The sequence below is a fragment of the Phyllobates terribilis genome, unplaced genomic scaffold, assembly GCF_046119375.1.
Source record: "Phyllobates terribilis strain yellow unplaced genomic scaffold, ASM4611937v1 Scaffold_11__3_contigs__length_659146591, whole genome shotgun sequence".
Taxonomy (NCBI): domain Eukaryota; kingdom Metazoa; phylum Chordata; class Amphibia; order Anura; family Dendrobatidae; genus Phyllobates; species Phyllobates terribilis.
In genome coordinates, this window is record NW_027362771.1 from 143,342,577 (window position 1) to 143,363,696 (window position 21,120).

The window sequence follows — 21,120 nt, forward strand, 5'->3', positions numbered from 1 at the left end:
CTGATACGCATTAGTATGACTTTGTGATCGCGCCCGCACACAGGCTGTGCGGGTGCGATCACCGTTGGGTGTCAGCTGATTGTCACAGCTGACACCTGGTGCTATGTGCTGGGAGCTGTTCCGCACGGCTCCCGGCACATTAACCTCCACAATGCTGCGATCGCTTCGCGGCCATAAAACCTCGCGGATATTTGGTTATTTGGAGATTGCCTGCCCTGCACAAGCGATCCCCGCATGGTTTTTTTGGGGTGCTAATAACCGTGAAACATGCGGGTGGGGACTCGAGCATGTCATTTGAGCACCCAAGATACATGGTGCACACCTGAGTACCCGATGCAAACTCAAGTAGCGAGCACTTGCTCTCAAGACTAATGACCACTCACTCAATATGATGACCTAATGTTATAAAATTCTGTGTCATACCTCTGGGTTCATAATGTTCACTATACCCCTTGATAAAATCCTTGAGAGGTGTAGTTTCCAAAATGGGGTCACTTGGGGGGGGGGGTTTCCACTATTTAGGCACATCAGGGGCTTTCCAAACGCGACATGGCGTCCGCTCTCGATTCCAGCCAATTTTGCGTTCCAAAAGTCACAAAGTGCTCCTTCCCTTCTGAACTCTGCCATGCGCCCAAACACTGTATTTTCCCCACATATGGGGTATAGACGTACTCAGGAGAAATTGCACAAAAGTTTTTGGGCTCCATTTTCTCCTCTTACCTTTGTGAAAATAAAAAAATTGGGGCTAAAACATCATTTTTGTGGAAAAAGTTAGATTTTTTTATTTTCACAGCTCCATGTTATAAACTTCTGTAAAGCACTTAGGGGTTCAGGGTGCTCACCACACATCTAGATAAGTTCCCTGAGGGGTCTAGTTTCCAAAATGGTGTCACTTGTGGGGGGTTTCCACTGTTTAGGCACATCAGGGGCAAATCCGCTAATTATTCAAGCTAATTTTACAATCAAAAGTCAAATGGTGCTCCTTCCCTTCCGAACCCTGCCGTGCACCCAAACAATGGTTTTCCCCCACATATGGGGTATCTGCTTACTCAGGAGAAATTGCACAACGAACTGCATCATGCAATTTCTTCTGTTACACTTATGTAAATGCAAAATTGGGAGCTGAAAAACATTGTGGGAAAAATTTGAAAATTTATTATTACATCTCAATGTTATAAACTTCTGTGAAGCACCTGGGGGATCAAGGTGCTCACCACACATCTAGATAAGTTCCCTGAGGGGTCTAGTTTCCAATATGGTGTCACATGTGGAGGGTTTCCACTGTTTAGGCACATCAGGGGCTCCCCAAATGCAACATGGCGTCCGCTAATTATTCAAGCAAATTTTACATTCAAAAAGTCAAATGGCGCTTCTTCCCTTCCAAACCCTGCTTTGTGCCTTAACAGTGTTTTTTCCCCACATGTGGGGAATCTGCATGCTCAGGGGAAATTGCACAACAAATTTTGGGGTCCATTTTTCCGGTTACCCCTGCAAAAATAAAAAAAATTGGGTCTAAAGTAACATTTTTGTGAAAAAAGTTAAATGTTCATTTTTTTCTTCCACATTCCAAAAATTCCTGTGAAGCACCTGAAGGGTTAATAAACTTCTTGAATGTGGTTTTGAGCACCTTGAGGGATGCAGTTTTTAGAATGGTGTCACTTTTGGGTATCTTCTGTCATAAAGACCCCTCAAAGTGACTTCAAATATGATGTGGTCCCTAAAAAAATGGTTTTGTAAATTTTGTTGGAAAAATGAGAAATCGCTGGTCAACTTTTAACCCTTATAGCTCCCTAATAAAAAAAAAAATTTGGTTCCAATATTGTGCTGATGTAAAGTAGACATGTGGGAAATGTTATTTATTAACTATTTTGTGTGACATACAGTACAGACCAAAAGTTTGGATACACCTTCTCATTTAAAGATTTTTCTGTATTTTCATGACTATGAAAATTGTACATTCACACTGAAGGCATCAAAACTATGAATTAACACATGTGGAATTATATACTTAACAAAAAAGTGTGAAACAACTGAAAATATGTCTTATATTCTAGGTTCTTCAAAGTAGCCACCTTTTGCTTTGATGACTGCTTTGCACACTCTTGGCATTCTCTTGATGAGCTTCAAAAGGTAGTCACCGGAAATGGTTTTCACTTCACAGGTGTGCCCTGTCAGGTTTAATAAGTGGGATTTCTTGCCTTATAAATGGGGTTGGGACCAACAGTTGTGTTGTGCAGAAGTCTGGTGGATACACAGCTGATAGTCCTACTGAATAGACTGTTAGAATTTGTATTATGGCAAGAAAAATGCAGCTAAGTAAAGAAAAATGAGTGGCCATCCTTACTTTAAGAAATGAAGATCAGTCAGTGCAAAAACTTGGGCAAACTTTGAAAGTGTCCAAGTGCAGTTGCAAAAACCATCAAGCGCTACAAAGAAACTGGCTCACATGAGGACCGCCCCAGGAAAGGAAGACCAATAGTCACCTCTGCTTCTGAGGATAAGTTTATCCGAGTCACCAGCCTCCGAAATCGCAGGTTAACAGCAGCTCATATTAGAGACCAGGTCAATGCCACACAGAGTTCTAGCAGCAGACACATCTCTACAACAACTGTTAAGAGGAGACTTTTTGCAGCAGGCCTTCATGGTAAAATAGCTGCTAGGAAACCACTGCTAAGGACAGGCAACAAGCAGAGGAGACTTGTTTGGGCTAAAGAACACAAGGAATGGACATTAGACCAGTGGAAATCTGTGCTTTGGTCTGATGAGTCCAAATTTGAGATCTTTGGTACCAACCACCGCGTCTTTGTGCGACGCAGAAAAGGTGAATGGATGGACTCTACATGTCTGGCTCCCACCGTGAAGCATGGAGGAGGAGGTGTGATGGTGTGGGGGTGCTTTGCTGGTGACACTGTTGGGGATTTATTCAAAATTGAAGGCATACTGAACCAGCATGGCTACCCCAGCATCTTGCAGCGGCATGCTATTCATCCGGTTTGCGTTTAGTTGGACCATCATTTATTTTTCAACAGGACAATGTCCCCAAACACACCTCCAGGCTGTGTAAGGGCTATTTGACCAAGAAGGAGAGTGATTGTGTGTTACGCCAGATGACCTGGCCTCCACAGTCACCAGACCTGAACCCAATCAAGATGGTTTGGGGTGAGCTGGACCGCAGAGTGAAGGCGAAAGGACCAACAAGTGCTAATCATCTATGGGAACTCCTTCAAGATTGTTGGAAGACCATTTCCGGTGACTACCTCTTGAAGCTCATCAAGAGAATGCCAAGAGTGTGCAAAGCAGCCATCAAAGCAAAAGGTGGCTACTTTGAAGAACCTAGAATATAAGACATATTTTCAGTTGTTTCACACTTTTTTTGTTAAGTATATAATTCCACATGTGTTAATTCATAGTTTTGATGCCTTCAGTGTGAATGTACAATGTTCATAGTCATGAAAATACAGAAAAATCTTTAAATGAGGTGTGTCCAAACTTTTGGTCTGTACTGTATCTCTCTGATTTAAGGGCATAAAAATTCAAAGTTTGAAAATTGCAAAATTTTCAAAATTTTTTGTCAAATTTCCTTTTTTTTCACAAATAAACACAAGTGATATCGAAGAAATTTTACCACAATTATGAAGTACAATATGTCACGAAAAAAAAATCTCAGAATCAAGGGAATCCGTTGAAGTGTTCCAGAGTAATTACCTCAAAGTGACAGTGGTCAGAATTGTAGAAATTGGCCTGGTCATTAACATGCAAACCACCTTGGGTTATAAAGGGGTTAATACTGGGTTTATGGAAGCTCTGCTGATTTACAAGTCTTCACAGCTTTCATAATGGGTCAGCAGCTTTTTAGCAGTCAGTTGGCCATTCCCTAACCATGGGTTCTGCCCTGATCCACTGGACCACCTTCCCCATTTGCTATAGTGCCTGATGTGGCCTTTGGCATGTCAAATCTTGTTTTGCTTCCTTTTTCTTGTAGAGGTCTGGACAACCAAAACAGCATTGATAAATATAGGCTGTCAAGAGCCAGATGATTTTTGGAATCTGCCTTTGGGCTCTCTGTGCTAAACGGCTAGTAATGCTGAGTGTGATTCAGCTTGATCTAAGCCTCTGTCATTCTCCATAACTTTGTTCGAATCAATGACACATCCTTGGATGAAATCATGGATGTTTCTGAGTCATCCACATTAATAAATGTAATTGGGGAAAGCTCAGCTAGACCAGGAGCCTCTGGTGTGAAAGTCCGAAACCAGTATGCAGATTATATTGTATTCCCTGAAAGGGAAGTGACATGACAGGATGACCCTGTTTCCTACATCCATAATTCTGTTTCTTTTTTTGACAGCCTATGAATGGGGCTCTGAACGGGGCTCCATATGCTGTAATTTTGGGTGGGGCATCGATGTGGATTGCAGCAGATCAATTGGACTTTGGCACACTAGTGTGGGATTTTTGAGGGGAAATAAATTGGTGAAAAAGGGTGTCTGGGGTTTTTTTTGTTAAAATTTCTGTGTGTGTGTTTATTGATTTTCACTTGCAGGGTTAGTAATGGGACTATCTTACTGACATCTCTCCATTACTAACCTTAGTGCTTGATGTCAGCGTCAGCTGCTAACATCAACCCCTAATACTATTACCCCGATTGCCACCATACAAGGGCAATTGGGAAGAGCTGAGACAGGGCACCAAAATTGTCACATCCAATGTTATGTGCCAGTTCTGGGGTGGCTGAAGGCTGGTATTTTTAGGCTGGAAAGGGGCCAATAACCATGGTCCTTCCCAGCCTGATAATATCAGCCCACAGTTGTCTGCTTTTGCCATAGCTAAGGGGGGACACCACACCATTTTTTTAATTATTTATTTATTCCTGCAAAGCTGCTGGATATCTTCTGGCTATTTCTCTATCTCTCTGTATTCATCTATCTAATTTATCTAATCTATCTATCGATCCATCCCTCTATCTCTTTAACTAAGCCTTTTTTCATTTTTTTTCAACTAGCTTTAAGCATCATTCATTGCTGTACAAAACGCAATAAAAAGTGCGGTAAAAGCACAATGTGTGCACACTGCCTGGAGACTTTAAGGTTGCTGGAATTCCCAGATTCTGGGATACCTGGAGGCTGTGAACTAAGGTTACAAAAGTTCACAGCCTCCAGGTGTCCCTGCAGCTGGGAACTATAGTAACCTTAAAGTGTCCCTTAAAGGCTCCCTTAAGTTTTCCGGACCTCACAGCTGCCAGGAGACTCGGTGGCTGTGAACTCCAGTAAGGTTACCTGAGTTCACAGCCACCGAGTCTCGCAGCAGCTGTAAGGCCTGGAAATCTTAAGGGAGACTTTAAGGTTTCTGGAGTTCACCAGAAGGCTTGAACTAAGGTTACCAGAGTTCACAGCCCAAGGAACTGGGAACTCCAGTAACCTTAAAGTCTTCCTTAAAGGCTCCCTTAAGGTTACCGGGCCTCACAGTCACTGGGTCACGCAGAGCGCAGTCTGGCAGTCCGCATGAACTGGCATGATTTTTCACAAATAACAGCTGTCATCAACCCCAAATCCAATTACTCTGATTGCACACCAGGGCAATCAGGAAGAGCCGAGACAGGGCGCTAGAATTGTCTCATCTAATGTGAGGTGCCAGTTCTGTGGTGGCTGCGGGCTGGTGTTTTTAGGTTGGGAAGGGGCCAATAACCATGGAACTTACCAGCCTGATAATATTAGCCTGCAGCTGTCTGCTTTGTCTTAGCCAGTTATTAAAAATAAGGGGGGACCCCACATCATTTTTGTAAATTATTTATTTATTTTGCCTTATATACAAGTCATTATACAGGAAAGAATGTTTCCTAACCTTTTTTCCCGTGAAATCCTTTTTTTCTTCGAGATTGTGTGTTTTATTGTCAGTCTGTAAAAGTGGCGTAATACTCTGACAACATTGTTCTCAGTAGCGACCTGGAGTCATGCATCCAGGGGTCTTTCCCATGCTGTTCCCATTCAATTTCAGAAGTGTTTCCATCCATTTCAGTGTCCCCCCCCCCCCCCCCCAGACCTCCTAGGAGGGTCTGCTGGAAAAATGCTCAAGCTTCCCATTGACTTCCATTATGCTTGTTTCTCGAAACGAGAACCTATTACTATTTGCTCGATTTGTGTAATGAGCACCCGATATATTAATGCTCGCCCATCACTAGTGGGCAGAGGAAAATGACAAATCAATCCCCAATTTCTTACAAAACACTCTCCAGAATTTGGAGACAAATTTCACCCCCATATCAGACACACTATTCAAAGAGATTCCATGCAACCTCACCACATGATTGACAAACAGCCTGCAAAGTGTTTCAGCATTCGGTAACCTCGATAAAGGAACAAAATGTGCCTGTTTACTGAATCTGTCAACTACCATGTAAATAACAGTCTTCATTCCAGACACAGGCAAATCCATAATGAAATCCATGGACAAATGAATCCACAGTCTTTCTGGAACTGGCAATGGAGCCAATTCTGCGGACAGTTGTGACAGACTTTAGCGCACGCACAAGCATCACAAGTGGATACAAAATCTTTAATATCATTAGGCATGGATCTCCACCAAAAGAGTCTAGCAATGGCTTTCTGCATAGCTGTGATCCAATGATGACTACTCAAGATGGGATCAAGAAACTCCTGCAACAAATGTAATCTTAGATACAAAAACACAAATAATTTGGACCGTAGAGTAGCAGAAGGAGCCAATGACTGGATTTCATGGATCTCTGCTTCCAACTCTGTGGATGCCATAGAAATCACAATACCCTGAGGAAGAACAGAGGATGAAGGTTCTAGAGGAGAAACTGAATCAAGGCTGCGTGATAAAGCATCAGCCCTATCATTCTTGGACCCCAGCCTGAACATGATAGCAAAATTTAATCTAGAAAAAAAATAAGGACCCTCTGGCCTGTCTTGGGGTCAAACGTTTAGCAGATTTAATTAATATAAACAAATTTTTAAGATCAGTCACAACAGTGACCAGATGAATAGCTCCCTCCAAAAAATGTCTCCATTCTTCAACAGCTAATTTGACAGCTCGCAATTCCCAACATCATAATTTCTCTCAACAGACGAAAATTTCCTAGAGAAAAATGCACATAGCTGCAAGTTGATCAGAGTTTAGGGACCTTGAGACAAAACAGCCCCACCATGATCTCTGAAGCATCCACCTCCATGATGAATCGTTTCTGGAGATCGGGTTGAATTAAAACTGGAGCGGACATGAAACAATCTTTCAATTTACTAATTGCTTCAATAGAATCCGGCTTACCAACTTTAAGATCCGCCCCCTTACGTGTGAGATCAGTAAGAAGTTTAACAATCAGCGAAAAACCCGTAATAAATTTTCTATAGTAATTGGCTAATCGTAGAAAACATTGCAATGCTTTAAGGTCACAAGGTTGGACCCAATCAACTATAGCCTGCACCTTTCCAGGATCCATCTTAAACCCTTTAGTGAATACAATAAACCATAGAAAATATATTTCTCGAGCAGAAAAATTATATTTCTCCAATTTAGCAAACAAGGAAATTTCCCTGAGCTTATGTAAGAGAAAACGGACATTTTCATAGTGCAAATACAAATCAGGCATACAAAAATAGAATGTCATTGTAGCATCGGCGTCTCTGCGCCTTGCTAGGCAGAGACGCCGTCCCTCTCACCTCCCCGCTCCTGGCGCGGCGTCCTCTAGCGCTTCTTTCCCCGCTGCTTCCGGCACGCGCTCTGTGTGCTTAGGGCGCGCGCGCACTCCCCCTCTCTTAAAGGGACCGCGCGCGCCGTCCTAAGGAGTCCCCGGCCAATTGCCGGAGGACCTCCCATATATAAGGCACCTCCTCCAAAATGGAGGTGCCCGAGCAAAGTTGTTTGCACTGTGTCTGATCTGTGCTTCAGCCCTCAGGTCCCGCTGCTAGCCTCACTTCTCGTCCTGCCTGCCAGCCTGTTATCTGCCCATTACCTGCCAGCCTGCTCACCTGGAGCGCTCACCTGTTACCTGCCTTGGCTATCTGTCCGCTCACCTGGGAGCATCCACCTGCCTTGTCTGTGAGACCGCTCACCTGGGAGCACCCGCCTGTTACCTGCCTCGTCTGTCTGCCCGCTCACCTGGGAGCACCTGCCTGTTACCTGCCTTGGCTATCTGTCCACTCACCTGGGAGCATCCGCCTGCCTTGTCTGTCAGACCGCTCACCTGGGAGCGCCCACCAGTTACCTGCCAGTTACCTGCTTCGTCTGTCTGCCCGCTCACCTGGGAGCACCTGCCTGTTTCCTGCCAGCCTGCCTGGAGACCCTGCCGTCACTTGCTGTGACCACCTTCCTGGTAAACCTAAAGACTGCTACTTGCCCTGCTTTCTCGAACTGTGACCACCTGTCTGCTACCAGAGACTTCCGCCTGCTTGCCGTGTCCATCCGCCATACCGGTCAGTCCCAGCCATCTGACCCGTGGGAGCCACCTGCTCTCTTACAAGGTCGTCCACAGAGTAGCACCTGGTCACTCAGCCCGGATCCTCCCTGGTCACGGTGTCGTTAGCTGCTGTACGACCAGGGTCGGTCCGGGTGGACACTTAGTCACGCCCCTCTGGGTCCCTCCTTGCACCTCGGCACAGAGGTTCCACCACCCAGACCCGTAACAGTTTGCTCGGGCCATGGAACCCGGTGGCACCCAAGCTCCCTCGCTCTCTGACCCATACCAGGAAGTCTCCCGTCAGAGATCCCAGCAGGAGTCCATCCTGAACCACCTGCGGAATGTCAACTTCCACCTGGACACCCTGACTGCTCCACCAGCAACCACCGCTAGTCGCACGACTCGCACCCCGGCAGCGCCGCTGCCCACCAATACCATGGCATCCTACCCTGGACCCCGGCTTTCTGCACCTCCTTGTTTCGGAGGTGACCCCGCTCAAGCTCGGGGCTTCATAAACCAGTGCACCCTGCACTTTGAACTCTTGGCTCACCAGTTTATCTCCGACCAGGCCAAAGTGGCATTCATCATGTCCCATCTCACTGGGGAGGCACTGGCATGGCTTAACCCCCTGTGGGAGAGAGGGGATCCCCTGGTGTCCGATCTGTCGTCTTTCCTCACTGCTTTCCGGAGAGTCTTCGATGAACCGGGACGAAAGACCTCTTCAGCCTCCTCTCTGCTACGTCTCCGCCAAGGGAGTCTCACCGTGGGCCAATATGCCATACGGTTCCGCACCCTCGCTTCTGAGCTTGCCTGGGATAACGAGGCCCTGGTGTCCGTCTTCTGGGAGGGTCTTTCCGGTCGGATTAAAGATGAGCTCGCCGGTCGGGACATTCCTACCACCCTGGATGACCTGGTGTCGCTGGCTATCTGGATTGACATCCGGTTTCAAGAACGCACCAAAGAGACTACCCGTGAGAGAAGGTTTCCCCGCCTAGCTCCTACTTTCCAGAGACCTGTCTCCTCTTCTGTCACTCCCCGGGTGCACTCACCCGAGCCCATGCAGATTGACCAGACCAAGATGGTCAAATCTCGCCAAGACTCACGCCGAGCCAAGGGGAGCTGTTTCTATTGTGGCAGTAAGGAGCACCTGATCCGTTCCTGCCCGGAGAGGCCGGGAAACTCCAGTGTCTAGGACCGCTCGGAGAGGTCGCCCTAGACAAAAGTAAGTCCTCTCCAACCCTGACTTTGTCTGTATCTATCTCCTGGGGAGAGAACCATCACTTTGAACTCGCCCACCTGGATTCTGGATCCGCTGGAAACCTCATCTCCCAATCCCTGGTTGAGAAATACTGTATTCCCACCAAGTCTCTGGCTGAACCTTTGTCAGTCATCTCCGTGGATGGAAGAGTCCTTCCGGTGACCATCCTGCTCGTCACGGAACCCATAACCCTACAGGTGGGAGTGCTGCACTCTGAGGTAATCTCCTTCCATGTGTTGCCCGGACTCTCCCACTCCCTATTGCTAGGTCTACCTTGGCTCCAGACACATGAACCCGTGTTGAACTGGCATTCCGGTGAAGTACTCCGGTGGGGGCCGCTCTGCCATAAGACCTGCCTGGTTCCTGTTCGTCCTCCACCTACCCCAGCTAATTTGCCCAGTCTTCCGGCTCCTTATAGGCCCTATGCTGACGTCTTCAGTAAAAAGGAAGCAGAGACATTGCCACCTCATAGGCCATATGATTGCCCGATCGACCTGGTACCTGGCGCCACTCCACCCCGTGGTCGTATTTATCCGTTGTCTGTGGCTGAAACCCGGGCCATGTCTGAGTACATAGAGGAGAATCTGGCCAGGGGATTCATCCGGAAGTCTACTTCCCCGGCTGGAGCCGGATTCTTCTTTGTTAAAAAAAAGGATGGCTCGCTACGCCCCTGTATTGACTATAGAGGACTCAATCAGATCACGGTTAAAAATAAATACCCCCTTCCGCTCATCTCTGAGTTATTTGATCGCCTTAAAGGCGCCAGGATTTTTTCCAAGCTGGATCTACGTGGAGCGTATAACCTGGTCCGTATCAGTCAAGGAGACGAGTGGAAAACGGCATTTAACACCCGGACGGACACTATGAGTACCGTGTGATGCCCTTCCGCCTCTGCAATGCTCCCACCATCTTCCAAGAACTGGTCAACGACATCTTCCGTGACCTTCTTAACTCCTGCGTGGTGGTATACCTGGACGACATCTTGGTCTTCTCTCCGGATCTTCCGACACACCGGAGGGATGTTCGTCAGGTCCTGCTTAGGCTCAGGCAGAACCACCTCTATGCTAAATACGAGAAGTGCCTTTTTCAGCAGACCTCTCTTCCATTCCTGGGCTATGTTATCTCCCAGACAGGCTTGCGAATGGATCCCGAGAAGCTCTCTGCTGTCCTAAAGTGGCCCCGTCCGGAGGGGTTGCAGGCGATACAGCGATTCCTGGGCTTCGCTAATTACTATAGTCTCTTCATTCCTCACTTCTCGTCTCGGACTGCTCCCATATCTGCGCTCACCCATAAGGGAGCAAATCCCAAGGCAAGCTGAGGAGGCCTTCTTTTCCCTGAAGCAAGCCTTCTCCTCTGCCCCTGTGCTGCACCGTCCAGACTGCAACAGTTCTACCTGGAGGTTGATACTTCCTCCTCTGGAGCCGGAGCGGTGCTCACCCAAAAATCTTCATCCGGGAGAATGGTAACCTGCGGCTTTTTCTCCAAAATCTTCTCCTCCTCTGAGCGCAATTACTCCATAGGAGACCGAGAACTGCTGGCCATCAAATTGGCGCTGGAAAAGTGGCGCTATCTGCTTGAAGGGGCTCTATACCCGGTGATCATCTACACGGATCACAAAAACCTGGCATATCTCCAAAATGCCCAGATACTTAATCCACGTCAGGCCCTGTGGTCTTTGTTTTTTGCCCGCTTCGATTTCATCCTTCATTTCCGCCCGGCGGACAAGAATGTCAAAGCTGATGCCTTGTCCCGATCCTTCCTCTCCTCCGACTAAGAGGAGGAGCCTATGCACATTATCGACCCCTCCAAGGTGATGAATGTGGCCCCCTTGGATTTGACTCGTCTTCCACCCGGCAAGACATTCGTGGCGGCTCCTGACCGTGAGAAGGTTCTTCGGTGGGGTCATTCTTCTAAACTAGCTGGCCATGCCGGCCAAAAGAAGACCTTCCTACTAATTTCCCGGCATTACTGGTGGTCTACCCTGCGTAAGGATGTGGTAGACTTAGTCTCTGCCTGTTCATCTTGTGGCCGCAACAAAGTTCCCAGACACTTACCAGCTGGTCATCTCCTGCCGCTTCCCATACCTGTTGCCCCGTGGCAACACATCGCTATGGACTTCATTACCGATCTTCCTGTCTCTGCCGGGTGTACTGTCATTTGGGTGGTCGCGGATCGCTTTTCTAAAATGGCCCACTTCATTCCCCTGCCTGATCTCCCGTCTGCACCTGAGCTGGCTAAGGACTTTATCCACCATATCTTCCGTCTCCATGGCCTACCCCTCCACATCGTGTCGGATCGAGGGGTTCAGTTCACCTCACGCTTCTGGAGAGCCACATGTAAACTGCTGGATGTCACCCTGGATTTCTCCTCCGCTTACCACCCTCAGTCCAATGGTCAAGTGGAGCGGATCAATCAGATCCTTACCAGCTATCTCCGGCACTTTGTTAATGCCCACCATACTGATTGGGTGGACCTCCTTCCTTGGGCCGAATTCACTTATAATAACCACGAGAGCGAATCCTCTTCCAAGTCCCCGTTCTTTATTGTCTATGGCCAGCACCCCCGGATTCCGTTTCCCGTCTCCGCCTCTGTGGACAACCCTGCCGCGCAGTCTCTTGTCAGCGAGTTTTCTACCATTTGGGAGAGTACTAGGTCCGCACTTCTTCAGTCCTCCGAGCGGATGAAAAGATATGCTGATAAGAGATGTCTGGATCCACCTCAATTCCGTCTGGGAGACAAGGTTTGGCTCTCCTCCAAACATGTACGGCTCAAGATACCCTCCTACAAGTTAGGTCCTCGCTTCATCGGCCCTTTCGAAATCCTCAGGCAAATTAATCCAGTGGCCTACAAATTAAAACTCCCGGCCACCTTACGGATTCCCACCTCCTTCCTTGCATCTCTCCTCAAACCCGTTGTCTTTAACTCTTTTTCCAACAATCCAGGTACTCCCCCTGCTCTGGTTTCCGCTGAAGACGTCTTTGAGGTAGAGAGTATTCTGGCCACCAAGAGGGTTAGAGGAAAGACCTTTTTTCTGGTAGATTGGAAGGGGTTTGGTCCTGAGGAGAGAACTTGGGAACCCAGGGAGATCAATGCCCCGCTTCTCCTTGAAAAATTTCTTTCTGGCCTAAAAAAGAGGGGGCATAAAGGGGGGGTACTGTAGCATCAGCGTCTCTGCCCCTTGCTAGGCAGAGATGCCGTCCCTCTCACCTCCCCGCTCCTGGCGCTGCGTCCTCTAGTGCTTCTCTCCCCGCTGCTTCCGGCACGCGCTCCTTCCCCGGCTGTGTACTTATGACGCGCCCCTGGGCCTGCTGTATCGTGCGGCATCGCGCGCACGGGGGCTTACCCGGAGCCGGATCAGATGGGGGTAGTAGTCTCGTGGCGGTGACCCGGTCAGTGCCCAGGGTGTCAAACTAAGAGTGTGGCAGTCTTGGTAGATGTTGTTTCTGTGTCGACTACGCCACCCGTTGATTTGCGGTCACAAGGCCGTCGCTGCAGAACAGTCCGCTGAGGCCGGTAGTATGGGTGCAGCGATGGTGGTATAACCCCCAATGGGAGGGGTATGGCCTCAGGGCAGCTGGTGCGGATGATGGGGGTAGTGATAGTGCAGAAAGGAGAGTCAGAGACGTGAGATGCAGTTTCAGGGTTTTTACTCACAGGTGTTCCTTCAGTCACTCTGGCCTTGAGTGACCACCCGAGCCGTGCTGCATCCACCAGGTGCTGGACTCGGCCAACCCCCAGGCAGTTCCGGAGCGTGGTCCTGAGCTTCCCTCTCTCTCTCTCTCTCTCCTGGCCGTCCCCACCAGGGATCCACCTTTGTCCGGTTCCCTTGGGCCTTCTATGGTAAAACCTTCTCTGGCTTTCCTGACCCTACTCTTGGTGTACCTTCCTGGTGGATGTGGTGAGGGTCATGGCAAAGCTTGCCCACGACCCCCGGTTCCTGGTTAAGGGTTACTTTTGCCTCCGCCAGCTTGGGATCCGGTGCCCTCTTCTGCCAACCCTTCACCCTTTTTGGTTTGCTTCTGGGATCTTAGGGTTCCCTCTTTTCTGCGTCTCTGGGCCTTTCTTCTTCCTCTCTGCTTCAGGCCTGGCCCTGGAGCTGGGCCCAGCCGGAGCCACAGCTCCCTGTCAGCCCTCTCTGGCTGAACTCTCCCTCAGAACTCTCCTGCCAGACTCACCCTATCTCTAGATAGTGGGAGTATATATGGTGGGCACCATGTGTGAGCCCAGGTGACCAGCACCCAATGGGCTCCAATCTCTATGCTCAGAGCCCCTCCCCTATCTGCCCCTACACTACTGGGATGTTCCACCCCCCCTCCAACTCCAGCCAGGGACAGACGCTGTCGTACCTGCACATCTACTTGGTGGGAGTACCGTAGTTCTGTCCCCCGGAAATGGGATGTATGTAGTGCATGCAGCCTACTGAGCTCAGTCCCACACTCCATCCTTACCCGGGAGTGGAATACCACACCTCTGGTTTGAGGTGCAATACCCCTGTAGCAGCCGAGTCCTCAGGGTGCTACATTCCCCCCTGGTAAATCACAGCACGTCCTCGGGCTGTAAAAGAATAAAACATACCAAAACATACAAACTTTTTAAAACATACACCAACATATAAAACATTATAAACATTATCAGATCCTAGCAATATAAACTTTTTCATATAAAACTCTTTTATATAAAATGTTCTTGAGCTTCTGGCCACTGTGCACTTGTGACCAGGTAAAGTGCCACAGTCACTGGGAGGAAAACAGTAATCCTCCTATAAAACCGGTAGGGGGCGCCTTAGGAAGCGTAACTATTTACAAGGGTATGGCCGCTCTCAGTCCTCGGCCAGGTAGAGGGAAAGAACGACCGCTCTCAGTCCTCGGTCAGTGGGAATAAGGGATGGCTGCTCACAGTCCTCAGCCTGTTAAGGGATAGGGACACACGGGTAACAGTTTGCTGGTCCCTACGGGGACTATACTTTACCGGTAACAGTTCTTGTACCCTTACGGGTAACTATTTACAGCTTCACTGTACCGTACTTTAATAACGGCATCCTCCTGCTCCTTCTTGAGGGTAATCTTCAGACCCGTCCGGGTCCTCTTGACCTTCCTCAAACCGCAGCTCTTCCTCAGTCAATCTGTGCACATGGAGAGCATATGGACCTTTGGCACATTGATGCCGGCTGAAGGTGACCTCATCACCCAGGTAAGGATCACGTCCTCTGTGTCCCTCCGGCAGATGGCTCTTGACGTCCCTGCGGGTGACAAAGACGTCGCCGGGGGTTCTGTGGTCCCGGATAAAACCCCAACCGTGCTGCAGTTGAAACTTGATTACGGTCCCGGTGGCGCGGGGACCATGGGCTGCACGGGGGTTCCGTCTGGTCCGGCTTTTCTGTTCCGCACTCTGTACTTGCAGCCGCTCCTCGCGGACCCGCCTCTCTCGCCGTTCCCGGTCGAAGACCTCCAGCTGTTGCCGGCAGCGCTCTGCTCGCTGGGCTGCGGCCGCCCGGGTCTCATGGGTGAACCCAATGAGGTTTTCTCCGGTGGGGTCCCATTCGAACTGCGCCTCCTCCAACGGGAGTGGGGTGATCTTGGTGGGCGCCGGAGCCGGAATCAGGGGCTCACACAGAGGCCTTTCCTTCCGGAGTCGGGGATGGAGGTACTCCGGTGGCCACTCAAAGGGCTGCCCATCCGGGCAAGTGTGCTGGGCGAACAGGTCTTCACCCAAGGGTAGCACTGTGGAGGTTGAGGGCACGATGGTAGTAGCGGCGCCCGGATTCACCAGGCCTTGCGACCAGGCCGGTGGCGCTCTAAAAGGTAAAGGGCACTGTGGAGACGGTGGCGCCCGGGGGCACTCGACCTTGCGACCAGGCCAGTGACTTGGTGGAGATAGAGGGCTCTGTTGGAACTGCGGCGCCCGGGGGTACTCGGCCCTGCGACCAGGCCGGTGGCGTCTCCTGCTTGGCCGCGCTCGGGGTTGAGGCGCGTGACGTTACAGGGGGCGTGGCCGCGGCTCCTGCTTGAGGCCTAGTCTGGAGCGGTGGCGGTGCAGCGACGGGCACAGTAGGGGGAATTTCGGGCTCTGCGACGGGGAGCTGGGGCAGGCTCACGGTTTCTAGGCTTGGGGTAGTGACGTCCCCTTTACCTGCCTCCGTCTCTTCAGCTCCTTCCACGGCGTCGTCTCCGGCCTTCATTCCTCCTGCACCATCCTCAGAGGCGGTCAGACTCCTCGTCTCGGGTGGCGTGCTCCGCTGGCGGGTTCCAGCCTGCTGGGCCATCTCCCTACTCCACTCAGTCAGCGTTTCTCGCTGCACCTGGGCCATCCTCCGTGCGGGGCCCTCCAGCGCGGTCTGTGCACGCTCCCGGTCTCGGGGGAGCTGTGCCAAGATCTCCACCAGGTCTTGTGGGGTGGTGGCTTGCAACAGGCTCCTGACCACAGGGTCGGTGCTGCCTGACTCTCCCTCCATCTCCGGGTGCGACCTCCCCAGACTCCTCCAGGCTGCACCCATCCTCACTCTTTTGTTCTTGATCCGCCCACACTGAGGGCGGTCCTGGGGCAACTTGGTGGTTGTCAGTTCCAGGGGCAGTCCCCCCACGCTGACGGACATCTCTATCATTGCAGTCTCTGCTGGTGGGGGCGGTCCTTGCTTTTGGCGCCCTTCTGGGACCAGGCCCACGATGGGAGGTCGTCTCTTACCACCCTCTGGCACGCCCATAATGGCGTCCGCTCTGCCAGGGCGGGAAACCTTCTCAGATGGCGGGAAAAGACTGCAGATGGCGGGCAAACGGCGGGAAACGATCCGAGATGGCGTCCGATGGCGGGGACCCTCTGGAACTGGCGGGAGACTCCTCTTTACGGTAAATGTGAACTTCTCTTCAGGCACGCAGTACCCGTCGGTTGCGGGCACGTAATCCTGCCGACTACGCCAAAGTTGACGCGCCCCTGGGCCTGCTGTGTCGTGCGGCATCGCGCGCACGGGGGCTTACCCGGAGCCGGATCAGATGGGGGTAGTAGTCTCGTGGCGGTGACCCGGTCAGTGCCCAGGGTGTCAAACTAAGAGTGTGGCAGTCTTGGTAGATGTTGTTTCTGTGTCGACTACGCCACCCGTTGATTTGCGGTCACAAGGCCGCCGCTGCAGAACAGTCCGCTGAGGCCGGTAGTATGGGTGCAGCGATGGTGGTATAACCCCCAACGGGAGGGGTATGGCCTCAGGGCAGCTGGTGCGGATGATGGGGGTAGTGATAGTGCAGAAAGGAGAGTCAGAGACGTGAGATGCAGTTTCAGGGTTTTTACTCACAGGTGTTCCTTCAGTCACTCTGGCCTTGAGTGACCACCCGAGCCGTGCTGCATCCACCAGGTGCTGGACTCGGCCAACCCCCAGGCAGTTCCGGAGCGTGGTCCTGAGCTTCCCTCTCTCTCTCTCTCTCTCCTGACCGTCCCCACCAGGGATCCACCTTTGTCCGGTTCCCTTGGGCCTTCTATGGTAAAACCTTCTCTGGCTTTCCTGACCCTACTCTTGGTGTACCTTCCTGGTGGATGTGGTGAGGGTCGTGGCAAAGCTTGCCCACGACCTCCGGTTCCTGGTTAAGGGTTACTTTTGCCTCCGCCAGCTTGGGATCCGGTGCCCTCTTCTGCCAACCTTTCACCCTTTTTGGTTTGCTTCTGGGATCTTAGGGTTCCCTCTTTTCTGCGTCTCTGGGCCTTTCTTCTTCCTCTCTGCTTCAGGCCTGGCCCTGGAGCTGGGCCCAGCCGGAGCCACAGCTCCCTGTCAGCCCTCTCTGGCTGAACTCTCCCTCAGAACTCTCCTGCCAGACTCACCCTATCTCTAGATGGTGCCCACCATATATACTCCCACTATGTGTGAGCCCAGGTGACCAGCACCCAATGGGCTCCTATCTCTTTGCCCAGAGCCCCTCCCCTATCTGCCCCTACACTACTGGGATGTTCCACCCCCCCTCCCACTCCAGCCAGGGACAGACGCTGTCGTACCTGCACATCTACTTGGTGGGAGTACCGTAGTTCTGTCCCCCGGAAATGGGATGTATGTAGTGCATGCAGCCTACTGAGCTCAGTCCCACACTCCATCCTTACCCAGGAGTGGAATACCACACCTCTGGTTTGAGGTGCAATACCCCTGTAGCAGCCGAGTCCTCAGGGTGCTACACTTAGGGCGCGCAAGCTCCCCCTCTCTTAAAGGGACCGCGCATGCCGTCCTAAGGAGTCCCCGGCCAATTGCCGGAGGACCTCCCATATATAAGGCACCTCCTCCAAAATGGAGGTGCCCGAGCAAAGTTGTTTGCACTGTGTCTGATCTGTGCTTCAGCCCTCAGGTCCCGCTGCTAGCCTCACTTCTCGTCCTGCCTGCCAGCCTGTTATCTGCCCATTACCTGCCAGCCTGCTCACCTGGAGCGCTCACCTGTTACCTGCCTGTTACCTGCCTTGGCTATCTGTCCGCTCACCTGGGAGCATCCACCTGCCTTGTCTGTCGTTAGCTGCCGTACGACCAGGGTCAGTTCAGGTGGATACTTAGTCACGCCCCTCTGGGTCCCTCCTTGCACCTCGGCACAGAGGTTCCACCACCTGGACCCGTAACAGTCATCAAGGTAAACCACAATAAAGCTTTCAATAATATCAGAAAATATGTAATTCATAAAGTTTTGAAAGATTGCTTGTGCATTGGTTACTAAGCAAAAAGAAAAAATTGGTCTATCTATAACGCTCATCCATAGCAGGTTATAAGTCTTTTCTTGATCTCCTAAGCTTGTGTTTCATTCATTTCTACCTCAATTGCTGTATACCTCCTGTATGGACGTGACGCTTTGTTGTCGCTTTTTCTCCTTTTTTATCCTTCATTGGAATTTGTCTGATGTATTTATTATATGCTTAATAAAGATTGTTACCTCTTTACTTTCATACGCTCCAGTGTCCTATGTTTTCTTTTGGGTTATATGGTGCATTTGTTAACCTAAAAGGCATGACAAGATTTTCAAATAGACCCTCAGACATTAAAAACACTGTTTTCCACTCATCACCCTTCTGAATGTGCATCAAATTATAAGCCCCTCTAAGATCAAGTTTAAAAAAAAAACATTTAGCACCAGAAAGCTGATTATATGCTTTGGTGTCTGAAGATGCACCCGAGCATAACATGGGACATTATCGCATTTTTCGGACTATAAGACGCATCTAAATTTTAGAGGAGGAAAATAGAAAAAAAATTAAAGCAAAAAAATGTTGTCATGATTAGAGATGAGTGAACGTTTTGATGCTCGGGTTTTGTCAACTAAACCTGAATATCAAAAAAAGTTTTGTGTTCAGGCACCTGATCCCAAACACAAACCCGAACGGGGCCCCCGAATATCCCTGGTTTCCCACGCTTTCATCTGCGTGATAGCGCGGGAAACAGGGGCTGTGATTGGCGGAAACATAGCTAGTGCCGGTCACAGCGCTGCGGGATCACACTGTCAGGTATCAGTGTGATCCAGCAGATGTGACAGTGACCCGCGGTAAAAAGCTTACCGTGGATCATAGGCGCCGGCTGATAGGACTACTACCCCATCATCTGGCACCTTCTATCACAGCAAACAAGCAGCGCAAGCGCCACTGATGGGAGGAGTAATCTCTCATCACCCAACGCTTGCACAGTGAAATTTTCTCACGCAGCAGTGCAGTAAGTGAGGTTGCATGAGCTCGTCAGCTGATGAACTTGTGTGAACTCTCTCACACAGCTCATCGCGATACACTGCGGGAGCAATCGCTCTCCTGTCAGTGTATGGCTGGCTGCCGGATAGCACAGTCACATCTCCGGATATGGATGTGGCTGTGCTATCAGTGAGATCACCGTGAGACACTCATATTACCAGGACTACGGTGGATACGTGAGGATTATGGTGGTTTACTATTTTTTATTTATTACAGGAGACATGGGCATCAGGGATTGGGTGTTAAGGGGAGTATATGGTGTATTTTTATTTTTTATAGTGGATGAGAACATTGGCGATTAGGTGTAGGTGAGTATAATGTGTTATTTTTATTTAAATAATTATAAATTTTAACTTTTTTTTTTTACTTTCACTGCGCAAGCACTGGCTGATGAGAGGTTACTCCTCCCATCAGTGGTGATTGCGCTGCTTGTTTACTGCGACAGCAGGCACCAGATGGAGGTAGTAATCCCATCAGCCGGCGTCTATGACCAGTGAATATTCATTTTCTTTCGCAGCGGACACAGTGTTGGTTGCAGCAGGCGGCTCCTCCCTCCTGTGCCCTGCACCTCCGCCGCTGCCTCCACCCCATCCACAGCCATAGAAACAAGATACATTCGGACTTTAAGACGCACCCCCCCCCCCCCACACACACCTCCAAAATTTTGGAGGAAAAAAGTGTATCTTATAGTCCGAAAAATATTGTAATTTCGGGGAGAATCTGCTCAAACTTTTTGCCTGATTCGCTTATTATTTGGTATGATTCAAATATCAGGCTTAATTTACAAGCAATTTTAGCATCCAAATGTATCAAAATGTAAAGCAGAACAGCATTGGTCAGCATCAGGTCACATTGGCAAATCATGATCATATGAAAAAAGTGCCCAGCACTGGTAAATCTGCAAGTACGATATTGTCTGTGCTCTCCAAATCTCATACCTGAGTGCATCCTGCTGGCTTCAAGATACAATCCTCTATTTAAAAATGAATAGTTCAGCACCTCCTTTTTAAACCTCCTCTTTAAAGAAGCTATTTTTATATTAGATTGAAGATGCTGGGATATTTATCTATATACCATTGGGGCATTATAATGTCAGATTATTAGAATTCACCATACTATATGTATACTGTATATTTTATCACCGACGTAAAACTAATCTGTATAATTAAAACAATTGATTTTTGTAATTTACAGGCGTTTACATTACTCGGACAACTCCTTCTCAATCCCTATGTTTCCTCCCAGTAAAATAACACATTCACCTCTGATGCCAGCGCCATTCCAGCAGTGTCAATATTGGCTCTCATGACATTGTTATGTCATGCAATCCCTCAGGCCAATCAGCGCTGGCTTCACTCTCCCCTTCTTTGGACAAATCAGACATCCGGAGTAAGTGAGAACTGTGGCTGCTCTCTCATTTCCTCCTGATGTCAATTACATCCTAAGGAGAGGAGAGTGCAGCCAGTGATGATTGGCTACAGGGATTGAAAAACAATGTCATGCGAGCCCCGGGAGAGCCAGTGCTGACAACGCTGGAACGGCGCTGGCACTGGAGGTCAACAAAGATATTATAATTTTACTACGGGAAACCAGAGAATTATATTTAGCTTTACTATAAATAAAATAGAGTTATTGTGTGCATTACATTAACTAGCATATTGTTTCTTCACAATGTGACAATAAACGTGAAGCCTATAAATAAACCAAAGATAAAAAGATATGCGGGGGTAGAGGCTGCTATGTAAGGACAATTATAGAA